General features: G+C 40.7%; 1 long non-coding RNA gene across 1 annotated transcript in view; it reads left to right on the forward strand.

Annotated features, from left to right (window-relative positions):
* The window catches only part of LOC109028869 (uncharacterized), a 32,089-nt gene extending 10,358 nt beyond the window's left edge, over window positions 1-21,731 (forward strand). Inside the window, exons 2-3 of the long non-coding RNA XR_002007849.1 lie at window positions 16,296-16,380; window positions 21,437-21,731. This is a non-coding gene — a long non-coding RNA (uncharacterized lncRNA). The remainder of the gene's footprint in view (window positions 1-16,295; window positions 16,381-21,436) is intronic.
* The last annotated feature ends 3,639 nt before the right edge of the window (window positions 21,732-25,370 follow it).

The following is a 25,370-nucleotide window of genomic DNA, read 5'->3' on the forward strand; positions in this document are numbered from 1 at the left end:
GGAACATCTGAAGGCCTGTATGGAATGATTTATACAAACTTTTGAAAGGTTCACTGCATTAAATTCTGAAGCCCTAGGACATAAAAAATTTTTAAATTCTGCCTTGGTTAGAAATCACCCTGATACAAAGAGGCAAATCCAAAATAGTGTCATTGGCTGGACAGGTCATTCTCTGAATGTTATTATAGAAGGAGCTATGCAATTCTTTAAAAATAACTTGCAGGAAAATAAGAGGAAGAAGGGATTAAAGTCAATAGTACTTGCTTTGAAAATTGATTCTTTACAAAAACAAAATCATAACTCCAGGGAAAACTCAAAACCCACTCACCTTTCTCCCCAACCACAGAGCTTTGTCTTCAGATGTTTGCAGATATTGTAAAAAACAAGGGCATTGGAAAAACAGCTGTCCTAGACTTATGAGAAAGGAAAGCTTAAATAACAATCTCCCTAGACCCCAGCACCTTCACAAGGTCAGCTTTCTCTCTTCTGTGGGACAATACGTCAGCTAATTTTCAGTCACCCCCTAGATCCCACTATTAAACTTACAGTAGAGGATTGGGAACTGAAATTCTCTTTCTTTTTTATAAGAGACAAACTCTAGCTATGTTGCACAGACTGGACTCCTGGGCTCAAGCAATCCTCCTGTCTCAGCCTCAGACTATAGACATGGGCCACAGGGCCAGCTGGGAACTGTAATACTTAATTGCCACTGGTGCAACTGTCCCTACCATCTGCTCAGAGGATCTCTCTGCCTGTCACCTCTGCCTCTATTCAAGCTATCGGAGTTTCTGGGCAACGTATTTCATTGCCCATGTATCAGGCCACTGCAATACCCTTAGGCCTTCTTAACACCCATCCTGTAACTCTAATAGATTCATTGCCCAATGTATACAGCAAATCAATATGTGGAGACACATATTGGGGGCAGCAGAGAAAGAGGTTTAATTGTAGGGCCACCAAACGAGGAGATGAGAGGAAACCCCAAATCCACCTCCCTGAGGAATTTGGGGTTAGGGTTTTTAAGGATTTTGGAGTAGGCCAAAGTGTGGAGATTGTTGATTGGTTGAAGGGTACAGGGTAAACTAATGACATGGGAGTTGAAGAAGCTGTATTTTCATGCTGATCCCATTCCTCTATGCTGGTCTTTAAAGTGGTTGCTGGAATTCAGGGTATGAAACAAAACGTATGATTCTTATGTCAGAGATCCTGTTTGTAGGAATAATGGGGATGCAAATCAACTCTTAAACAGTCTTACAACCCTAATGTCAGCAATCCTATCCAGAGGAACAATGTGGTTACATCTGCAGATGCTCAGATTCTAGTGCTATGTGCCTTTCAGCAACAAGGAAGTGGGCCAAAGTGCAGCCTGATTAATGCTGAATTATAATTGTATTTCTGTAGAAACCAATATGCAATGCTTGTCAATCCTGTGGGAGTGTTTTCAGTCAAAGTTTTCTAGCTTCTGAGTCCTCACCAACAAACCTGTTAGGTGGAGATGTGTTATACAATGTAAAGAGAGAAGCATTTTTATTTCCCTGGCCTTAGACTTCCTCCTTTCCCTAATGGAAATTCATCTTGATTTTAAATCCTCTGAAGAGGAAGCAACCTTTAAGGATGTCTCAACTCATCTCCCAGCCTCACATGCCAATGAGGTTGAATTGCTACTGTGTGTGGAGCCTGTAGGTATTGCCTGGAAAAGAATAAATCTTTCCTGATAGTAGCTCAGTATGCCCTCTCACAAAATGCAGAGCAAGAAATTAAACCTGAGAAAGAAAGAAAAAAAAACCCTTTTTATCTAAGGAATGCAAACTCCTTTAAATTATCAGGCCCAGAGAGGTATTTATAATATAACAGCAGTCAGGTTTCATTCGCCCTTGAGCTAAAGAATTACCTCTTGAAGCTATATGTGCTATATGAGCTATAGACTAACTGATGCCATACAGCCATAAGATGTCATATACCCTATAGTTTAACAACGTATAGACAATCACTAACCAATGTATTTCTGTAAATCAGTGAGAATTCTTGATGAACGTATTTTGTAATCACTCCCTCTCCTGATTCATCCTTTTTCTTTAAAAACTTGAGCCTTTCCTTTGTTCTCCCAAAGGCTTGCCAAGGCAACCTGGAATCAGGCTGCAATCCTCAGCCTTGGCACAGAAAAACTCTTTAATTTTGCCTCAGCTTCTTCCTTTAGGTCAACAAACTTATAATAGACTGTCTTTTACAGAGGGTGTTCTTGTCTTTATTTGCTTCCTTACTCTGTAATACCTTAATCTTGCCAGTAAAGAAATAAGGAACATTTGATTCAGACAGGAATAAAATCTATTGATTTGTACAAGATCTAAGAGCCCATAAACTCCTTTGTGATTTTTCACCACCCCTTAGTCCCTAATCCAGCTGACATTTCTACTTCAATTTCTGCTGATACAGCCTGATTTACAATGATTGACATCTGCTCAATTTTCTTTTCAATTCCATCGCGCCCTGACTCAAAATTTCTCTTCACATTTACATTTAGAGGGAGAAAATGAACATGAACTCATATAGGTCAGGGATACCATGAGTCCTTTTCAGTGTTTTCCCGAGTCCTTAAAGTCAGCTTAGACTCTGTGTCCTTTACCCAAGGCTCTACTCTTGTTCATTATTCCGATATGATCCTTTAGTTTGTTACTGAACTAAGCAACCCACTCTTCCAGACTCCCTCATTTTCCTAAAGGCACTAGCTCAACAGAGGCCATAAAGCCTTCCAACCTAAACTTCAGTGGGTGCAAATAACTGTTACTTATGTAGGACTGAATTGCTAGGTTGTCATATCTCAGAGCACTCAAAAGCTTGCCCCAAAATGCCTAGAGTCAATTTTGTGCATTCCCCTCCCAAAAAAAATCTATGTAAATTTCTAGGAGCAGCTAGTTATTGCCACCAATATATTCCTAATTTTGTTGCCTTTGCTAAGCTCCTTTATACCCTCCTCCCAGATACTAATTCTGAGCCCATTTTCTTGGCCTGCAGATCCATAAATCTCCTCCGGAGCCTTAAAATTAACATCCACATCCCCTGCTCTCAGCTAACCTGATTTTGACAGACCTTTTCGCCCATCTTGCCATGACACAATAGGATTGCTGCAGATATTCGGAACAATTTTTTTGCCTCTCTGGTACACCCTGTAGCATATTTCTCATGTCAATTGGACCCCCATGCCGATGTGCAGTAGCCACAGCTACCACCCTAATAATTGACAAAGCCAGCATATTCTGATATTACACTCCTTCATTCATCCATATGTTCCCCATGCTGTCTGTTCTCTTACAAGTTCGTAAGATACAGCACCTTTCCCCAGATGGCAGGCCACCTATGCACAGGCCCTGTTTACCAGCTCCTCCATCATGTTGCATTGTTGTAACACTTTAAATCCAGCTGCTCTACTGCCCCTGCCTGATGATGGAGAGCCTTACTCCATTCAATATGATTGCCTTGCAGCTATAGAAAAGGTCTCAAAGCCACAAGAAGACCTCCTAGATACTCCTTTAGACAATCCAGACTTATTTCTATTTTGTAATGGCTTCTGTGGATGACATTTCCAGGAAACATAACTGTGAAGCCGTAGTTTTCCCTTGTGAAACACTTCAGGCATCCTCTTTGTCCACTGTAAAGTCAGCCCAAGCTGCCGAATGTATAGATCTTGCTAGAGCTGGTGTAATGGCAAAAGGAAAAATTGCCACTATTTACCCTGACTCCAGATATGCCTTGGGTGTCTGCCACACTATTGGCAATCTGGAAGTCCAGCAGATTCTTAACTTCTGCTGATAATCCTATTTCCAATTAGCATATAATTGCTGCTCTATTACAGGCTGTTCACCTCCCTATTCAAATTGCTATTGCTCATTGTTCAGCTCATCCTAAGGAGACTGATACTATATCTCTAGGGAACGAGAGGGTGGAGAAGGCCACTAAGAATGCAGCCCCAAAGAACCCTCCTATTCTTTTCCATCCTTTATTAACCTGCCTTTATTGCTTACTGGTGTTATTGATTACCAGAGAATGGCCACAGTGCGACAAACAAACAAACAAACAAAAAAACCCACAAATGAATACAAAAGAATGCAGATAATTGTCAGGTGTATTATACATGGGGCCAATGGAGTTCCTGTGGCCCCCCTTTTTTTAACTTCTTGGCTTGAAGCACTTATCTCCCTTCAGATGGGACATATGTACAGACAGAGGATAGTTAAGGAATGAAAAGATAATTGGTTTTGCCTTGGTATTTACAAAATTTCTAACTGAATTATTCTCAGTGCACTTCTAATAAATCCCATCAGATTTTTGGAGGAGACCAACATGCCTCACCAAGTCCTCTAAGACATTAGACTTTAGGCTCTTCTTACTGTTTGATTGTTGTCTGTATGTTTAGTGGATGGATTGAGCGCTATCTGACTAGATGTGCTGACACCATAACAGTGGTAAAGAAATTAATAACAGGTCAGGTGTGGTGGCTCACGCCTGTAATCCCAGCATTTTGGGAGGCTGAGGCAGGTGGATGATTTGGGGTCAGGAGTTCGATACCAGCCTGGCCAACATTGTAGAACCCCATCTCTACAAAAGACACAAAAATTGGCCTGCTGTGGTGGTGCACGCCTGTAGTCCTAGCTACTTGGGAGGGTGAGGCAGGAAACTTGAACCTGGGAGACGGAGGTTGCAGTGAGCTGAGATCGTGCCATTGCATTCCAGCCTGGGAGACAGAGCAAGACTCTGCCTCAAAAATAAATTAATCAATTAATAAATAATAAATAACAGATCATTCTTCATTTGGACATTCTATTATAGATTGAATCAGACCACTGGAACTTATTTTACAGCAGAAATAAAACAGTTGTTTGCAAAAATTCTAGGATATTCATTGAAATTTAATACCCTATATCATTCCCAATCCTCAGAACAAGTGGAATGTAAACACTGAGACACAAAAGTAACTTTAGGACAAGTCTGTCAAGAAATTGGACTTAATTGGCTGAAAGCATTACACCTTGTAAAAAAAAATGGGCAGGGTGCGGTGGCTCAGCACTGTAAACCCAGCACTTTGGGAGGCCGAGCTAGGCAGATCACTTGAGGTCAGGAGTTTGAGACCAGTCTGGCCAGCATGGTGAAACCGCGTCTCTGAAATCCCAGCTGCTTGGGAGGCTGAGGCAGGAGAATTGCTTGAACCCAGCAGGTGGAGGTTGCAGTGAGCTGAGATCGCGCCACTGCATTCCAGACAGGGCGAGACTCCATAAAAACAAACAAACAAACAAACAAACAAAAACAAAAGCATTACCCCTTATAAAAATCTAGAATACTCCAAATAGAAGACATGGATTAACCTCTTTTGAAATAGTGTTTGGTTGCCCCATGCCTACTGGCAGCTCCAAACCTTCCATTTCTGGATTGAATGAACAGGGACTTCAGTGAACAAAGCCTTGATGTACTCTGATTTCCCAATCAAAAGGTTTATAGTAAGGTCTGTCAGTCAGCAGAAGCCATGCCCCTTGTACCTGTTGATGATATGCTCTAAATGTAATAGGGTCTGTGTATAGCTAGTCATAGCGTCAATTATTCTCAGTGCACTTCTAATAAATCCCATCAGATTTTTGGAGGAGACCAACATGCCTCACCAAGTCCTCTAAGACATTAGAGCATGGCTTCTGCTGACTGACAGACCTTACTATAAACCTTTTGATTGGGAAATCAGAGTACATCAAGGCTTTTAGAAGAAAACATATGCTGTCACCTAACTGGGAATGCCCTTGCAAAGTACCACTGACCACCTACACTGCTATCAAAATAAAAGAAAAATCCTCCTGGATTCGTGCAAGTCATGCCAAACCAGACCCAGATTACCACCCCCAGGGCAATTGGAAGACCGTCCCTACAGGTGACCTTTAAGTAAGGATTTCCAGAGTCGAGACCCAGGCCCAGGAAGCAAACAATATCATGAAGTAGACAGTTTTTCCCAAGATCACAGATCAAGAAACTTTGCTTACACCTATTAATATTTTCTTCCTCTTTTCAGCCTCTCAAATTCAATAAATATAAAAACAACAAGAGATCAGAAAACAACAAACAAACCCTCTTCCTTCATCACAGACTACCTATGAACAGACCTGTTCACCAATCCCTCCATCGTGTTGACTTATTGGCCTTTTATTTAACGGCTGACTGTGGAGATTATTGTCTCAGTCTCTTCGATTGGCCCTCCGATCCTCCACTATGACCTTTTTTTGAAACTATGTCTCTCTTTTATTAACCCTGACAGTTTTCTCAACAGGTTAAGTGCAGACCTAACTCCCCTTACACCAGTTTTCCAAACTTGGCCACATTAACTAATCTGATTGCTGGTTATGCCAGTGCCATCCAGATTATGCAAAATAAACTAATTTCTGCCAGTGCAAGTACCTGGTGGACCAACTTGGCAAATGGTTGTATGACAGGGTATGGTATCCATGACCAAGAAAATAATATCACTGGGCACAGTGGCTCACACCTGTAATCCCAGCACTTTGGGAAGTTTAAATGAGTGGAGTTCAAGACCAGCCTGGGCAACGTGGTGAGACCCCATCTCTACAACAAAATGCAAAAAGTTAGCTGGGTGTGGTGTTGTGTTCCTGTAGTCCCAGCTACTCGGGAGGCTGAGGTGGGAAGATTCCTTGAGCCCAGGAGGCTGAGGCTATCATGAGCTGTGATTATGCCACTGCACTCCAGCGTGGGTGACAGAGTGAGACCCTGTCTCAAAGAAAAAAAGAGAAAAGAAAATAATATCTTTCTACTTCTTTTGGTGAGTTAATTTGATAGAGAAAAATCTCTGTGAAGCTCGAAGGCTCTCCTTTGCTCAAGTAAGTCATTAAAGGGACATTTTTTCCTTTGTATGGAAAATAATCGTGGTGCCGGACCCTTCCTGGGTGACATACCAAGGGTATGCTGGAACCAAATCCTGTGGTTTGTTCTATAGGTGACATCTTCAACCTCTCATGAAGGTCACAGATGGTCCTGGCACTGACTCTTGTGATACAAGCCCTTGTCAAATCACTGGATGTCATAGCTGGCCTACAAGCCAGCCCTGTGCAACCCAGGGTAGTTCAGCCCCTAACTGGGCTTCCAAAAACCAAAGATTATATATGGATAGACAAAAGATGTAGATTAACTTGGTCAGATGACAAAACCACACCTTATAGCTGCCAAAGCCAAACTGCAGGACTCCTATATCAGGTATTTTGCAGCAGTTCTGCTTCTACAGACTAACAGGGACATGGGAAGATGGGGATGTGCAGATGCCAACATGACATGTGTCAAAACATAACAAACCCCAGACTGGTGGGTCACAAGTTCCACTCTAACCTCATCCATGAACAACACTAGTCTTTTTATCTTATGTGGCAACAAAGTATATACGGTATTCCCATCTATATTGTCAGGATGATGCAGACTCGAATATCCGATGCCTCCCATTGCCAGATACTCCACTTTAAATGCCAGTCAGATTACAAGTGTGGGCTCAGCTGTTGACAAAGTAGTACCACACAAATGTACCAGAAGTGACATTATGGAAAACTCATTTGTATATCACAATTCTAAGTTCTCTTCAGTATTGAGATCTTGTTCCTGGGCTTTGGAACTTACTTTTTGGAAAAGGCCATTCTAAGCCTTTCTATAGTAATGCACAAGAGTTCAGTATTACTATGCAAACATTGGAAGCACTCCAATCAGAAGTTAAATTTATGCTAGAGCCCAGGAGTTCAAGGCTGCAGTGAGCTGTGATCATGCTATTTCACTCCAAAATTGTCAGGGACTAGATTCACTAACAGTCAGACTAGGAGGAGCTTGCTTGATCATTGGTGAAGAAAGCTGCTTCTATGTAAAGAACTTAGGACAAATAGTGTTTAATTGGCACCATTTAAAGGGCAAGATAAATATTAATTCTCCCCATCAGATAAATGAGGCTCACGATTTTAATGGACTGACCTATTTCTAGGGATGGGAGACTGGCTTAATGGGATATGATGAAATGTCCTTAGATTTGTTCTTTCCTGATGATTCATACTTGTAATCTATGTTCTTCTCTCCCTTTGCAGATCTCTTGCCACTCAGCTACTAACCCAGTTTTTCTCTCCACCGCCACCTGCTCAGCTTTTAATGTATGAAACTTCTAGGGAAGTTTCAGATGGGAGAAATAAAGGAGTTAAAAACATGCTGCCTCAAAATATGCTCCTCTGGCATATTGACTATTATGAAATAAAGGTACTTGAAAAACAGCAGGTGCAAGATCACTCTTTCTTTCTATCTCTTGAAAGCAGGAGATGAAATTCCCATGTGAAAGGTGTTTTCCCTATACCAGAAGGAAACGTTATTCTTATCATTGAGGAAGGGAAGTTGAAGCAAAATATAGGGAGAGAAATCTGTACAATCAAACCTTGTTAAACTAACCCTTATCTTCCTAGTTTCTTTTCTACCCCGTTAACTACCCTAGATCAAGCCCTTTAACTTTGTCACATTTTCATAAGTTTTTGAATTTTTTTTGTTAAATTCAGAATGTAAGTGTTCAACTCTAACTGTGACTTTGGGTGCTCATTTCCTCATGAAGACCCCGGTGCTACATAATACTTGTATTAAACAAATTTGCGTGCTTTTCTTCTGTTGATCTGTCTTATGTCAACTTAATTCTCAGACCCAGCTGAAAAACCCCAGGGAGTAGAGATAAAATTTTGCTCCCTTATAGTTCTATGACTCTAGTTTGATTCTAATTTAGTATGGATAAAAATGGGACCCCATGGTCACTTGGCGTATATAGGTATCTATACACTTTAAGAAGGGATCCCAGGATGTGGTAAGGTTTACTGATCATACATATTCATTTATTCATAAATTTTTTCAACAGTCATTGAGGATATATTATGTGTATACTCAACTACACTGACTAGGTTATAGAGACAAATTAGACCAAGGGTTTGTCCTCAATGAGAGTCTAGCCTAATGGAGGAAAACAGACACAATGAACTAGGTATAATAGTGTCATAGGTGCTATGATAGATATTTTCATAGGGACATTGAGGCTACTAAGACTAAATGAGGAGAAAAGATGGGAGATTATGAGAGAAATGTAACCCATAACCCCTACTTTTCTAAGAGATAGTTTAATTATTTTCTCTCTCTTTCTTATTTTCTCTTTCTTCCTTTCCCCTGCTTCCTACTTAGCTCTTTAGAAATGCAATTATAGCCTCTCACCCACCAGGAGGCTGCCTTGAGAGATAACTGTTGAGTTATAACCCAAAGTCCTGCCAGGAAATGCTCTGCCACCTGGAGAGTTTTCAGCCACCTTTACAATCTATTTCTGCCTATGAAGATACCAACTCAACTGCCTGATAGATCAGGTACCAAGCTATCACATGGACACTCCCTGCCTGCTTGCTTCCTCCCCTGGCTTTTAAAGTGTCCGCTTTTTGCTCCAAAAGCAAAGCAATACCATTAAGACAGGAAGCCTATACTTCTTCCCCTAAACTAGCTTTGGAATAAAAGTTACTTTTTTTGTACCAGACCTTGCTCTTGTTCATTGGACTCTGCAAGCAGTGAGCAACTGAACCTGCATTTCAGTTATAAGAGAGTAGGAAAGGCTTCATGGAGAAGTTGACCCTTGAGTTGAGTCTTGAAGATGAGAAGATTCCACTAGGAGAATGGGCAATGAAAGGAAGGCCAGTAAATGGGAGCTGATAAAACAGCATGGTGTATAAAGAGTCAGCCTGGTTCACACTTGCCTTGAGTGCAGTGTCCACAAGTACTATATCATGAAGAGCCTTAGCTACCATGCAAGGGAATTTTAAAGTATTGCATCCTAAGCAGGCTTGTCGTAACACTTGTGAGGTTCAGGGCAAGAGCAGAAGTACAGGTTTTTGGCTGTCTTCCTGTTTCCTCTCCTCCAACTTAAAGATCCTCACACACATCTGTGAATAGCCCAGCCTGCATGTCTAAGCTATGCCCTATCCTCATGAAAACATCTGCCTTTTGGCCTCCTCTAAGGCTTAAGAATGAGCCTTGGCAGCCTGGTGGCTTCATGGGTCTGGAAGCAGACTCAGATTCTTTGGGCTGGGTGTTCCAGGAGTGTTGTCTGTAAGTAGGGAGGACACAGGCTCTGGGAAGAACAGCCCTTTGGACCCATAGAGACTCCTGTCCTGAGTGAGGGGGGAAGTGGGTATAGGAGCGCCAGAGTGGGGCTATCTAAATTTTAGTGGGGTAGCAAACTTTTTCTGTGAAGGACTAGCTAGTAAATAATTTAGGCTTTGAAGGCCAGATATGGCCACCATTGGATGTTCCTGTTTTGTTTTGGTTGCAGGCACTAAAAAAATACAAAATCCATTCTTAGCTTGAGGGCCGTACAATATTAGGCTGCAGGTTGGATTTGGCCAGGGGTCATAATTTGTATGACATACAACAAGAGTAGTAGGGCATCTCTGAAGAGTGTGAAAAGGGGACTGACCTCACTTTGTGTTTTAGAATGATCAGTTTGGCTTTGTGGAGTGTATACAAAAACTGGACAAACTGGAGGCTGTTGTAATAATTCAAACAGGAGATGATGAGGCCCTGACCTAACTCAGCAGCAATGGGACTGGAGAAGATAGTGAATTAAGAACATTTTAAAGGAATTAGTGACTTTGGGTTTTTGATTAAAGCAACTGGGTCGTGGTTCTAATCACTGAGATGGTGACATCAAAGGGCAGGGTAGCATGAGCTAATAGGTTCGTTTTTAGTATCTGGTTCTTGATTTTTATGTAGGAGACTCAAGGGGATGTCCAGTAGAATTCTCATACATACGAGTTGCTATTCTGTAGTGAGGGCAGGACTGAAGATACAGATTTGAGAGTCACAGGGGGACACACAGCCAGCCCAGAGCATCTGAAAGGTGAAACTGAAGAGGTGAAACTCCTTGCATCCTGCAAGTGTCTTGTTCTTGAGATGAACCAGATCAAGACAGGGCAAGAGAGGAGGTACTGAAGCCCAACCCTGAAAACCTGGCCCAGCTTCTGGGGCTGACAATCAAGGCTGAGGCTGGTGAGCAGTGTGGTGTGAGAGGCTGAAGCATGGTTGGAGTGTGGCCAGAATAAATCTGGAAGGGTAACCAGGGAATGGTCAGCAGAGAAATCTTTCCTCCGGGGGTAGTCTCTCAACTACTAGATCTACACCCTGAATTAGGAATCTCCTGTATTATAATGTTTGACTCTTACGTCTGAAAGCTCAAGTGTGAGAGAAGTATAACATTTATGACCTATGAATCCACCTAATTTTGACTCCAAGCTGCCACGCATTAGGCTGGTAGGAAGGTGAATGTAAATCACTCCAGTAGGTTTGGGTCCCACCTCAGTCACACTCCCTTACTCTGCCAAGGCTCCGGAGGCCTTCCTTAGTCATTGGTCACCTCCCACATCAGTCAATGCTGACATGCCCATTGTCTGTGTCTGCACAATACTGGCAGGTCTGGCAGCATCTGGCAGTTTCCGTGACATATATAGGACACTGGACTATTTGGCAAAGCTCTGCAACCCATTGCCTAGGGCTTTGTTTTCCTAGATGAACTGAGTACCTCCTGCCTGGAGTCTTGCTTCCCATAGTAATGACCCAAGCAGAGAATGGGTCCTCTTGCTTCTAGACCTACAGATCTCTTCTCTTCAGGACCTCTAAAGTAATCTCTAGTTTGGGTGGATATTTCTCCCTCTTGTTCTTTCACCATATGCTTTTATAATTCATCAGATTCATAACTTGAAAAACATGTTCCTCTTTCCTCCAGGAAAGGGAGGGATTACTAATCCAAAGTGAGGGAAAATATTTGCATTTCACTTTCTAGTCCATCCAAAAAAGGGAAGAAAAACAAAAACAGTTAAGATTTTGTACTGAAATAGTGAGCATTTACACCCTGCCACATATTTGTGGAGAGGAGGATAAACAAGTGAAAGGAAATACCCAGGAGAAGGACTTGATGAATGAGACAATTGGCAGGACATATGATGGGTCTGAGGAGTGGCTGAAGGTGATGTCTTTAAACTTGGACTTCCCTGATTTTCAGAATGGAGCATTGCAATGAGCCTGCATTCAGGGTCCATAGATCAAACCTGAATATCCCCAGTTACCTAGTAGATAGGGCTGCAGGTGGCAGGGGTGGGGGCTGGGCATTAGTGGTCTAACCTCGTATGAACTTTCCTGCTTCTGGTCAAGAAGGCTTCGGAATTCTGTTGGGGGTTGAATCTGGGTGCTGAACTTTTGCTTAAATCTGTGAATTGTTGCGGATGCCCACGGCTGAAATTAACTAACTTTCAAAAATAATTAGTCAGTTTACTTGCTTTATTTCATTTGTTCTTCAAACTACCCAGGAAGGTAAATGTCACAGTTTCCATTCTGCTGATGGGAAACCTGAAACTCAGAGAGGCCAGGGGAATTCATCACAGTAATAGAGCTAGTATGTGACATCAAATCCATGTCAGTTATTGTAGGTTTACCCTAGTGGATAATTTATTGCCCAATAGTGATATTTTGAGAATGAAAGGGGCAACTATTAATAATTATCTCAGGACTGTAAGTAAAACCGGAGTTTTCCTGTGTGGTCAGTCAACTTGGCTATTTTTTTATTTGTATTAACTTTTTAAAGAACAAATTGTAATCTTTGTAATCATTTCAACTTTTAAAAATTCCCCAGCATAGCCGACATGGCAAAACCCTGTCTCTACTAAAAATACAAAAATTAGCCGGGCGTTGTGGTGCATGCCAGTAGTCCCAGCTACTCAGGAGGCTGAGGCAGGAGGATTGCTTGAACCCAGGAGGTGGAGGTTGCAATGAACTGAGATCATGCCACTGCACTCCAGCCTGGGCAACAGAGCGAGACTCTGCCAAAAAAAAAAAAAAAAAAAGACTTCTAATTCCTTTTATGAAGCCAATATAACCCTAATATCAAAACTTGATAAGAGTAGTGCAATAAAGTAGATTACAGATAGTTCTCACTTCTGAACATAAATGCAAGAATACTAATATGCATTAGGTAACTGAATTTGGTAATTACTGAAATAATATATCATGATTTAAAAATATAGCATACCATGACCAGTTATAGTTAATTCTTAGGACTGCAAGGAGATAATTCTACATTTGAAAAATTTATTAATGTGATTTCCCATATTAAGAAACCAAAGAAAGAAATACCTAGAACATTTCAACAGAGCATAAAAAGCATTCCATGAGGTGCTATATTTATTTACAGTTTAAATTAGCAGAAAACTAGGAACAGAAAGAAATTTCCTTAATGTGATAAAAAGGTATTTACTGTTTACCTGGAAAATCTTGAAAAATGTTTGCTTTAAAATTAGGGATAATTCAAGAATACTGGCTATCATAATGTTCTGCCTCACACTGGAGGCTCAGGCCAATGTAATAACATAGCATAGAACACTAAGAAATATAACGATCGGATTGGAGGAAATAAAATTGTCATTTCCAAGTGTTATGACTGCTATGACTATTTACATAGAAAATTAAAGTAAATCAATAAACTCTTAGAAGTAATAAGAAGCTTGGGGATTGCAAGATCAATATACAAAAGTCAGCAACATTTTTCAGTACTAGAAATAATAAAATTAAAAAGATAATAGAAAAGAAGATACTGTCTAAAACAATCCCAAATCCCGGTAAAATATCAAGGACTTAATAGACAAAAACTCACAAGACTACCACAGAAGAACATTTTGAAACTCTACCAAAGGGCAAAAAGAAACCTGAGTTAATAATCAGAAAAATCATCTTCATGAATGAGGCAGCAGTATTTAAGGATAACCATTTTCCCTCAATTTAGGACAATTCCAAGCAAAATTATAGCCACTTTAGGGAGAATGTGCCTTCTCATATTTTGAATGAACCCTCCATTGAGTAAGTCTTGATAGAGGGCAGAGCCCTGCCTCTCTCTGTGGAAGGAGGAGAAGAATCAGAACCTGCTTTCTCTCTGGAGACTAGGATATGAGTATGTAATCCTAACTTGGAGGTAACATTCTCCTTTCTGGAACTCTGAAGCTTCTGTGAGTGGTAGGGTGATGCAGGGACGGTTTGCAAGAACATTCTCTGTGGCAGCATCCTGGTGGTGTCCTAACCAGGCTCTCTGCAGCAGTGTAGCCTTCTCTGTTGTCAAGCCTCCCATGGTTCCTGCCCATTTTCTGAGCCTGTTTATCTAACCTTCTTTCTGATTTTGTGAGCTCTCTGATATCTTTCCCAATAAAATTCATTTCTGTATTAATTTGGAATCAGTTTATGTTCCTTACAATCAATAACTTGGAACTGGGAATGTTTACAAAATGATTCTGAAATTTGTGTAAAAGTATACATGTCCATGAGTAAATTAAGACCAGGGATTGGTCAACTTTTTCTACAAAAGGCCGGATATTAAACATTTTAATCTTTGGTGGCTGGATGCAACTACCCAATTTGGCTGTTGCAGTGTTCAAAAGAAGCAAATTAGAGTCGTTGTGTTTTAATAAAACTTACTAAAATAGTTAGTGAATAGGGTTGGGCCCATGAACCCTAATTCCCTAACCCCTGCCTAAGACGATCAGAAAAAAAAAAAAAAAAAAAAAGAAAAAGAGGGGACAGCCCCTTTCCACCAGATATTTAAACATATTACTCAGCCGTAGTAGGTAAACCAATGTGGTACTGGTACAGGAACATACGAATAGACCAGAATAGAACCCAGAAACAGGCACATGAGAATTTGGTCTATTTTGGAGAAAAAATTAGTTTTTATGGAAAAATAAAAATTAGATTCCTACCTACGGGAGAAATGTAAAAATAAGTAAGGACTTAAATATGAAAGATTGTAACTGCTAGAAAAAAATATATAGGTCGGGCATGGTGGCCCATGCTTGTAATCCTAGCACTTTGGGAGGCTAGGTGAGAGGATTGCTTGAGCTCAGGAGTTCAAGACCAACCTGGGCAACATAATAAGACCCCGTCTCTACAGAAAATACAAAAATTCGTTGGGTGTTGTGGCATGTGGCTGTGGTCCCAGCTACTCAGGAGGCTGAGGTGGGAAGATCACTTGAGCCTGGGAAGTTGAGGCAACAGTGAGCCTGCACTGCACTCCAGACTGGGTGACAGAGCAAGACCCTGTCTCAACTAAAAATAAAACATAGAATATCTTTAGGATTTTGGAGTAGAGAAGAATTATGATCATCAGGCCAGTATTAAAATATTTTGCATTTTCTGAGGACACATCAGAGAAAGTGATTGGGTTATGAGGACAAATTTGCCTAGAGCTCAATTCTGTGTTGTTATTTCAGGTAAGTATAGTCTTTCTTCAAAGAACCAAGGACTAGCCGAGTGTGGTTTCGTCTCTACTAAAAAAAAAAAAAAAAAAAAAGAACCAAGGACTGGTTATTTGTTGGTGGCTGAACGATTGGTTTGTGAAAAGACAGGAAACCCAGGCTGAATAGGGAATGGTGGTCTGGTCTTTGTGTTGACAACAATTAATAGGAAAACCCCAAGAGGCAGAATTTGGAGCCAAAAGGCAGTACGGGGCCCTGATGGATGATTCTATATGAAAATAGATTGTCCTTGAACATGGCTATCAGGGACAATCATGAGGCAAATGACTAAGTCCAGACACAAAGTCAGATATCCAGTAATTGTTGTTTGTTTTTGTTTTCTATATGTATATGTCCTTAAGATTAACTTATTGGAGAGGCAATTATTATTATTATTTTATTTTTTCGGGACGGAATCTGGCTCTGTTGCCCAGGCTGGAGTGCAGTGGCACGATCTTGGCTCACTGCAATCTCCACCTCCTGGGTTCAAGCAATTCTCCTGCCTCAGCCTCCCGAGTAGCTGGGATTAGAGTCACCTGCCACCACCTAATTTTTTAGGCTAATTTATTTTAGTATTTTTTTTCTTTTTTAATAAAGATGGGGCTTCACCATGTTGGTAAGGCTGGTCTCGAACTCCTGACCTCAGGTGATCCACCCACCTCGGCTTCCCAAAGTGTTGGGATTACAGGCATGAGCCACTGCGCCTGGGGAGGCAATTAAAAAGACTTTGGGAACATACAAATATAGCTTCAAATGCAAGTGCTGTCACATCCCAGCCGTGAGAATTTCCTAATTTATGAAATGAATAAAATAATACCTACTTTTCAGGGTTGCTGTAGTGATCAGAATGTAGATATGTAGGGTGGATTAGGGATGGCTGCACATTCTTTGTTATATACTCACATTGAGAAATGGAGTTTAATAATTAAGTGCCTTATTCAACAGGTATTTAACGGTTGCTTACTCTGTGTCATGTGCCCTTCTTGCTGCTGAACAAAGTGGATAAATTCCTCGCCTGAAAGTAATTAAGGTAATACCTTTTAATCATTGTTGGTGATGTAATGGTTATTAAGATAACCAGAATATCAGGGTTTAGCTAAAAAGACCTAATTGTCTGATATGGACACGTAAGAAATGAAGTTCAAAGGAAATCTGTCCTAAGTAAATTATAATTAACATCTAAGTATTAATCGTTAACAAGCTGAATAGACACCATATAGCTATTTCAAATTTAAATTAGCCTCTATCTTACCTATTATTTTTAATTTATACCACTACCTTCTGGAAGATGTGTAAATGAAAATCCTAGCTGAGTAAGTTAACACAAATAAATACCACTTATCCATTCATTCATTCAACCAATCATTCAACAAATATTTTATTTTATTTCATTTATTTATTTTTTGAGGAAGAGTCTCACTCTGTCGCCCAGGCTGGAGTGCAGTGTCATGATCTCAGCTCACTGCAACCTCCACCTCCCAGGTTCAAGCAATTCTCCTGCCTCAGCCTCCCAAGTACGTGGGACTACAGGTGTGCATCACCATACCCAGCTAATTTTTTGTATTTTTAGTAAAGACAGGGTTTCGCCATGTTGGCCAGGCTGGTCTCGAACTCCCGGTCTTAAGTGATCCACCCACCTTGACCAAAGTGCTGGAATTACAGGCGTAAGCCACAGTGCCTGGCTTCAACAAATATTTGTTGGACAACTTTTAGGTGCTAAACTGTGCTAACCATTGTTTCTCTGAATGATTCAGACATAGACTCTGCTTTTTCTGCCAAGAACTCCACTTTTCATATCAAAATTATGGTAGAGGAGGAAAAACTTGAAAAAAAGTGCTAGGTTAATCATATTTTTTATAACTGAACGATTTCTTAGATTAAGATATTTTAATCTATTTACTTTGAGGTAGATTGATCCCTGAATGACATAGTCTAGTTACTGATAACTAAGAAAGTACAATTAGGTGTTAAGTTTGAATAGAATTTCAATCCATTATTTAGGGTTCCTAAAGTTTTCTATATACTGCAGTTGCTTGGTTTTATTCAGGGCTAGGGAAATTTGCTAATTTGAGAGGCAAGACAAAAAAGCCTGTCAAATGCATTTGTACTATGCCAAAGTAGTTCTCAAGGTATCTTTCAAGTGAATGTTTAGCACATATGTGTGCACACAAAACAAAGTTGACGTTCACCATTATCAACGACTAGGATGGCAAATCCGCTCTTGCTCTGTAACCAAGGAAAATCACTGCTGCATGGTCGTAACGTGCTTAGTCTTTATGAAGATGCCTCGGCAAAAGATGACAGGGATATAAGACTGAGTTATTCCTTTGAAGTTTAACTCATTATCCTTTGGTAATCATAACTCCATGTTTTTTACCTCCCCAATTAAAGTTCCAAAAGGCAACAGTAGGTCACAGCAGCCCCTTAGTCGGAGGTTAGGCTCAGGTGCAATTTACTCTCCTCTGTGTGCTTGCTAGTAACCAAACGAGTAACAGTTTCGCACACCAAGAATGATCAGTCAGTGGCCAGGGTTCACGTTTCATGACAGCCTTCTATACTTGTAGGAAATACAGACTTTACCGTTAAAGAAACTAATGTGGTCACCAGGGTCATGGTCTTTAGATTCACGTCATCTGGAGTGTAAAGCACTAGATCTGAATTCCCTTTTTGTTGATTGGGGCATTGACAATTGAACTGTAATGACAAAAGAGGGTATAAACTAGAACGTATGTTTGCTGATCCATACAGCATTTTTGTGGTAGCAAGTATTCTTTTGGTTAGAATTAATACATCTCTTCTGGTTTGAATGATAGTCTCCTGAAGTTGATGAAACTTAGTGGTTTCATAAGAGAAAGGGTGCCCTCATGTGGCGATTTAGAAACATAACAGCAAATTCTTTGGCATTCCCGGCTTCAAGGAGGAGGTGTGTATTGCCTCATTTTAACTCTGGTTGTGTTTCTGATTACTTTTATCAGTAGAGTATGGCAGAAGTGAAGTTATATGACTTCTATGGCTAGGTCTTAAAAGTCATACAGCCTCCATGGTGGAGAAGATGCCATGAGCAGGCAGTATGGTTGACAGTCCCAGCTGAGCCCAGATTTCCAATTACCTCCAGTAACGCAGCAGACGTGTGATTGAAGCCATCCCAGCCCCTCCCAACCAGCCCATCGGCCCCACAGAACAAAAGGATCACCTAGGGCAGCCTTGCCTGAACTCCTGGCCTACCAAATCATGAGATATAATAAAATGATTGTTGTTTTGAGCTACGGTTTAGGGTTCTTTTTATGCAATGTTCGATAACTGGACACTCCTTCTGTTAATTCAAGTTCTCTAAAAGCTAATACCAAGAGGATCGGATTCGACATAAAAGAGGTTTTTGGGGAAACACCTGTGAAGGATAACGGGTGAAGGAGTGGACTAGGTAGGGAGAGCTTTCAGACTCTGATGCAGGTCTGGAATCTGAAGAAAGAAAGATTAGGCAAGAAGAGTCTTAGGCTATCTCACAAGAAAATAAAGTGTTTCCAGGCTGTGGTGGTGGGGGGGAGGTCCTCAAGCCTGTTAGAAAGATTCTGCTTATCCCAAACACTTTATGTCAAACTGGAGTTTTGGACCTGTGTGCGGCATGCTAGAATTGATAGAATGTAGCTTAGAAACTCACGAAAACAACTTACAGAATCCCACGCCGGGCGCGGTGGCTCACGCCTGTAATCCCAGCACTTTGGGAAGCTGAGGTGGGCGTATCACCTGAGGTTGGGAGTTTCAGACCAGCCTGACTAACACGGAGAAACCCCGCCTCTACTAAAAATACAAAATTAGCTGGGTGTGGTGGCACGTGCCTGTAATCCCAGCTTACTCAGGAGGCTGAAGCAGGAGAATAGCTTGAACCCGGGAGGCAGAGGTTGCAGTGAGCTGAGATCGCGCCATTGCACTCCAGCCTGGGCAACAAGAGTGAAACTCCGTCTCAAAAAACAAACAAACAAACAAACAAACAAACGAACAAAAAAACAACTTATAGAATCCCAGTGTTAGGACTTTCTCCCTCTCACATTGTATATCATCTATTATAACTCTGAAAATGTATTATAGTTTTTTTTTTTTTTTTTTTTTTGAGACGGAGTCTTGTTCTGTCACCCAGGCTGGAGTGCAGTGGTAGTGCAATCTCGGCTCACTACAACTTCCGCCTCCTGGGTTCAAGCAATTCTCCTGCCTCAGCCTCCCAAGTATCTGTGATTACAGGTGTGCCCCACCACGCCTGGCTAATTTTTGTATTTTTAGTAGAGTTGGGGTTTTGCCATATTGGCCAGGCTGGTCTCGAACTCCTGACCGCAAATGATTCACCCCCCCCCCCCCCCAACTTGGCCTCCCAAAGTGCGGCGATTACAGGTGTGAGCCACTGCGCCCAGCCAAAATGTGTTATAGTTATATTTTACATAGCCATGTTATTCATCAGACTTTGATATTCTTGAAGGCAGGATCTATGTGTGTGTTTTTTTTTTTTTGAGACGGAGTCTCGCTCTGTCGCCCAGGCTGGAGTGCAGTGGCGCGATCTCGGCTCACTGCAAGCTCCACCTCCCGGGTTCACGCCATTCTCGTGCCTCAGCCTCCCGCGTAGCTGGGACTACAGGCGCCCGCCACCACGCCCGGCTAATTTTTTGTATTTTTTAGTAGAGACGGGGTTTCACTGTGTTAGCCAGGATGGTCTCGATCTCCTGACCTCGTGATCCGCCCGCCTCGGCCTCCCAAAGTGCTGGGATTACAGGCGTGAGCCACCGCGCCCGGCCCTATGTGTTTTTTTATCTTTGTATCCTTCTTCATTCCCCAAGTTCCTGGCTTAATGAATGCTTGTTGAATGACTAAGAATGATAGTGAAATCACATTCCCTGTGTGGTTCTCAGAACAAATCGTAATTCTCTGGATTTACTTATAAGGACTTCATTGTTGATGAAATATCTGAATATTAATTATGTCTTCTAAAAATATGTTGTAAACAGACTTGTAAGTAATAGTGAAGAAAATCACATGAAAGGAGGAATTTCTCTTTAATGGTACTTTGCTATCTTAGTAAATAGTTTTTATAGTCTTGTCTGCTAGCGCTGCTCTCCCACCATTTTCTGACAGGGTTATGGATAGGAGAATTCATAACTCACTAGACTGACGTTTTAGTTGACTTCCTAGAGAATACATTTGATCTTGTAATTTCTGTACCTAAAGACTTCCTTGTCACTGTATCCTATTGTGATGGTTCCCAGATTTTTGGATTTCATGGATTAATATCGTTTTTTAAAAACTGGGATGCTGACACTTATTTTGTAAAGCAAGAACATCAAAAATAATCTATGGCCTGTTATTACCATCATTGTACAAAAGAAAGGTGATGTTCATAACAAAAAGAGGATATCTCAGAATTTTAAAATGGAGTGGACAGAGACAGATTACAGAGTTACTACATTATCCTTATTGTTTCCCATTCCTTTACAGTTTGGTACCAGCCTGCGTACCTGAACTATTGGCTGTAAATTAAAATTTCAACTTATTTAAGGCTTTCCTAGTTGTCCAGCAGCTGCCATTTTCCAGGGGCTGGGAAGGAGGAATGAGAATTGTCCTGGGGACAATGCTTTTTTTTTTTTTGAGATGAAGTTTCATTCTTGTTGCCTAGGCTGGTGGGCTGTAGTGCAACAGCATGATCTCGGCTCACTGCAACCTCCGCCTCCCAGGTTCAAGCCATCCTCCTGCCTCAGCCTCCCAAGTAGCTGGGATTACAGGCGCCTGCCACCATGCCTGACTAATTTTTGTCTTTTTAGTAGAGACGGGGTTTTGCCATGTTGGTCAGTCTGGTCTCAAACTCCTGACCTCAGGTGATCTACCTGCCTTGGCCTCCCAAAGTACTTGGATTACAGGCATGAGCCACTGCATCCAGCAGATGCTTCATTTTTACAGAGGCAACACAGGAGTTGCACACCTCACGTCTGCTTACATTCTGTTGGCCTGGACTTGGTTGGAGGAAGAGACCAGTGAGGCTGGGGAATTCTGGTCTGTAGCTCTTGGCCATGTATTTAGCTAAAACTTGGTGTTTCTATTTTTGAAAGGAAGAGGAGAATGGACACTGGAGAAAATAGTGATCCATCACAGCTCACTCCTTTGGCCCTCCATGTAGCCAGGCTCACCGTTTTTTCTCAGCAGTGGAGCGTAATCACCACATATCAACAACCCAAAGTCCTGTCTGGGTGCTGCATCCATCTCCAAGTCCAGGATCTCTGGGTGATGTGCTGTCCTCTCCGTCAAGTGACAGGGTGGCTCTTGCCTCCCACACCTACATCCAGTACGTAATGATGTTGTAGAATGGTATATCTGCAATAAAATCTCTCTTTCACAAATGGAAAATTGGGAAATGGGAAATGAGCAGGACTCAGTGGTTTATAACAATGGCGAAATTCTAATGGGCAGAAAAACAGACTCCTTGCCCTGGCAATGGAATACATTCTTGGTTAGAGCTTGTTCTATTTTCTGTGAGCAATTCTTTGTCTATTGTCCTTTACTCATTATTCTCTACTTTTTGCAAGTGTTAGAAATATGTGCTTGTAGAAGGCTGTTCAGATTTCATAGCCTTCTTCCTGCTGGTGCAAGATAGGTGTGCCTGATCTATTTGCTATATGCATTATTTAGAATAGGCTACAGACCCCAGAACATAATGATTTAAAGAAAAGATAGTTCATTTCACTTTTACAGAAGAGCTCTGTGCCGGAGTTTCATACCAGCAGTGGCCCCTGCTCCATGCAGTCCTTTGAGGACTAATATCAGTAGAGAACGAGCTAAGCTTCTTGATAAGGGGATATAGATACGCAGTGGCTTAAAAAATAGAATTTCATTTCTCTCTACATTTCTGACTGCTGGCTGGAAATCAGAGACAAGCAGAGCAAGCTTGGGAGCCTCATACTGAGGAGAGCTCCCGCACCTGCCCAGATCTGTTCACTGCTGGACTGTTAGATAAAAGAGAAATAAAATTCAATCTTGTTTGAGCTCCTCTCCTGCTAGCTTTTCAGGATGCAAAATGTAAGAAAAGCAGAAAACCATAAGACCAACAGAGTCCCTTTAAGCTTTCCTAGATATCCCACATCACATTTCTGTATACTTGCTGTTAAGAAAGTTTGAGAAATGGTCTTTGATTTACAATGGAAATATTCTCAGCTAAAAATTGGGGCTCTCCAAAAAAAAAAAAAGAAGCAGAGAATGAATGTTTGAGTAGGCATCTACTAGTCTATGCCATCCTATCTAAACACCAGGAGAAAATGAGTTGGCCTTTTCAGTGGCTGTCTTAGTCTGTTTTGTGCTGCTATAACAAGATACCACAGACCGGGTAATATATAAAGAACAAAAATTGACATCTGCAGAGTCTGGAGGATGGGAAGTTCAAAATCAAGGGACTGGCATCCGGTGAGGACTTTCTTGCTGTATCATTCTATGGTGGAAAGCAAGAGGGAGGGAGAGAGAGAGAGCGAGCAAGAGAGAATGAGAGAGTGAGCCAAACTTGTTTTTTTTGTAATTCCCATGATAACAAACTCCCTCCTGCAATAATGGCATTAATCCACTCATGAGGACAGAGCCCCCACAGCTTTGTCACTTCTTAAAGCTTCCACCTCTTAATACTGTTAGAATGATATTTAAGTTTCAACATGAGTTTGGGAAGAGACAAACATTCAAGCCCTAGCAATGGCTTAGTTTGTTCATCTGTAGTCACATGAAGTGCATTGGTATGTGTGGTTAAATATAGTTTAATTATTGTCAAGAACATTCCAGAAGACATGAAGTTGAAGAAAAGAAGTTCTACAACGGTGATGTGTTATTAAAAATGATTTCTTTCAGCCTAATAAAACTAAACCTGGAATAGCTATAATTTCTTCACTAAATTATTAACTCTGCAATGATAAATAGCTGGTTCCTTTTTCATACAAACATTTTTAAAAGACACTTTTATTCCATGGTAACTTGTGTTATTGTTTCTTCCTAACAGTCACACTTCATTTTTCAGATGAGATATCCTGTTTCTAACTTTCTCTTCCTTATTAAGGAAACTTTTTGCCTAAAGAAACTTTGTGATAATTATTTTTTATGTGCTTTTGAAAAATATTTTATGGTGTTATTATTACAAAATAAATTCCTGTCCATTATAAAAACACATATAATGAAAACCTGGATATGACCATGCATACTATTTTGTTCTTTATCATTCCACACCTAAACATATGTTTATACTATATTTATACATTTAAAAATATGTTTAAAATATACTAAAAAATAGAACTGATAATTCAATACATAGTATTTTACAAATTGAATTTTAAATTATGATCTTTCTTCATTTTAAATGTTTCTCTTTTTTGAGGAAAAATACATATAACATAAAATTTAATGTCTTAATCATTTTTAAGTGTACAGTTCAGTGGTATTAAGTACATTCGTATGCTTGTACAACCATCACCCCATCAATCTCCAGAACACTTTCCTTCTTGCAGAACTGAAGCTGTATGCCCATTAAACAATAATTCTCTGTTGCCCATTCCCCCAAAGGCCCTGGAAACAATCATTCTACTTTCCATCTCTATGAATGTTATACTCTAAGTACCTCATGTAAGTGGAGTCATGCAGTGCTTGTCTTTTTGTAACTGGCTTATTTCACTGAGCCTAAGGTCCTCAAGTTTTATCCAGAATTTTCTTCCTTTTTATGGCTAACATTCCATTGTGTATATATACCACATTTTGTTTATCTGTTCATCTGTCAGTGGACACTTGTGTGCCTCCACATTTTAGCTCCTGGGAATAATGCTGCTATGAACATGAGTGTACAACTGTGTCTTTGAGACCCTGCTTTCAATTCTTTTGCATACTTTCCCAGAAGTGGAATCGCTGCATCATATGATAATTCTGCTTTTATTTCTTGGGGAACCACTGTACTGTTTTCCACAACTGCTATACAATTTTCCCTCGAAGTGTGCATAGAGGTTCCAATTTCTTCATATATTCACCCACACTTATTCTCAGCTTTTAAAAATAGAAGCCATCTTAGGGGATGTGAGGCGGTATCTCGTTGTGGTTTTGATTTGCATTTCTCTAATGATTAGTGATGTTGAGCATGTTTTAATGTGCTTATCGATCATTTGTATATATTCTTTGTAGAAACTTCTATTTAAGTTCTTTGCCCATTTTTAAATCAAAATTTTTTTGTTGTCAAATTTTTGGAGGTCTCTATATATGCTCTATATTAATTCCTTATCATATATATGATTTGCAAATATTTTCTCCCATTCTTTGGGTTGCCTTTTTATTCTGTTGAGAGTGTTTTTTGATGCACAAAATTCTTACATTTTCACGAAGTCCAGTATGTGCATTTTGTTGTTGTTGTCTGTGCTTTTGGTGTCCTATCCAATAAATCATTGTCAAATCCAATATCATGAAGCACTTGCCCTGTGCTTTCTTCTCAGAATTTTTTTTTTGTTTGGTTTTCTGTTCCTGTGTTAGTTTGCTAAGAATGATAGTTTCTAGCTTCATCCATGTCCCTGCAAAGAAATGAACTCATTCTTTTTTATGGCTACGTAGTATTCCGTGGTGTATATGTGCCACGTTTTCTTTATCCAGTCTTTCATTGATGGACATTTGGGTTGGCTCCAAGTCTTTGCTATTGTAAATAGTGCTGCAATAAACATACGTGTGCATGTGTCTTTATAGTAGAGTGATTTTTTTTGTTTGTTTGTTTTGAGACGGAGTCTTCCTCTGTTGCCCAGGCTGGAGCGCAGTGGTGTGATCTCGGCTCACTGCAACTTCCATCTCCCAGGTTAAAGTGATTCTCCTGCCTCAGCCTCCCAAGTAGTTGGGATTACAGGTGCCTGCCACCATGCCCAGCTAATTTTTGTATTTTTAGTAGAGACGGGGTTTCACCATGTTGGTCAGGCTGGTTTTGTACTGCTGACCTGAGGTGATCTGCCTGCCTTGGCCTCCCAAAGTGCTGGGATTATAGGTGTGAGCCAC

The sequence above is a fragment of the Gorilla gorilla genome, chromosome 9 (assembly GCF_029281585.2).
Source record: "Gorilla gorilla gorilla isolate KB3781 chromosome 9, NHGRI_mGorGor1-v2.1_pri, whole genome shotgun sequence".
Lineage (NCBI taxonomy): Eukaryota > Metazoa > Chordata > Mammalia > Primates > Hominidae > Gorilla > Gorilla gorilla.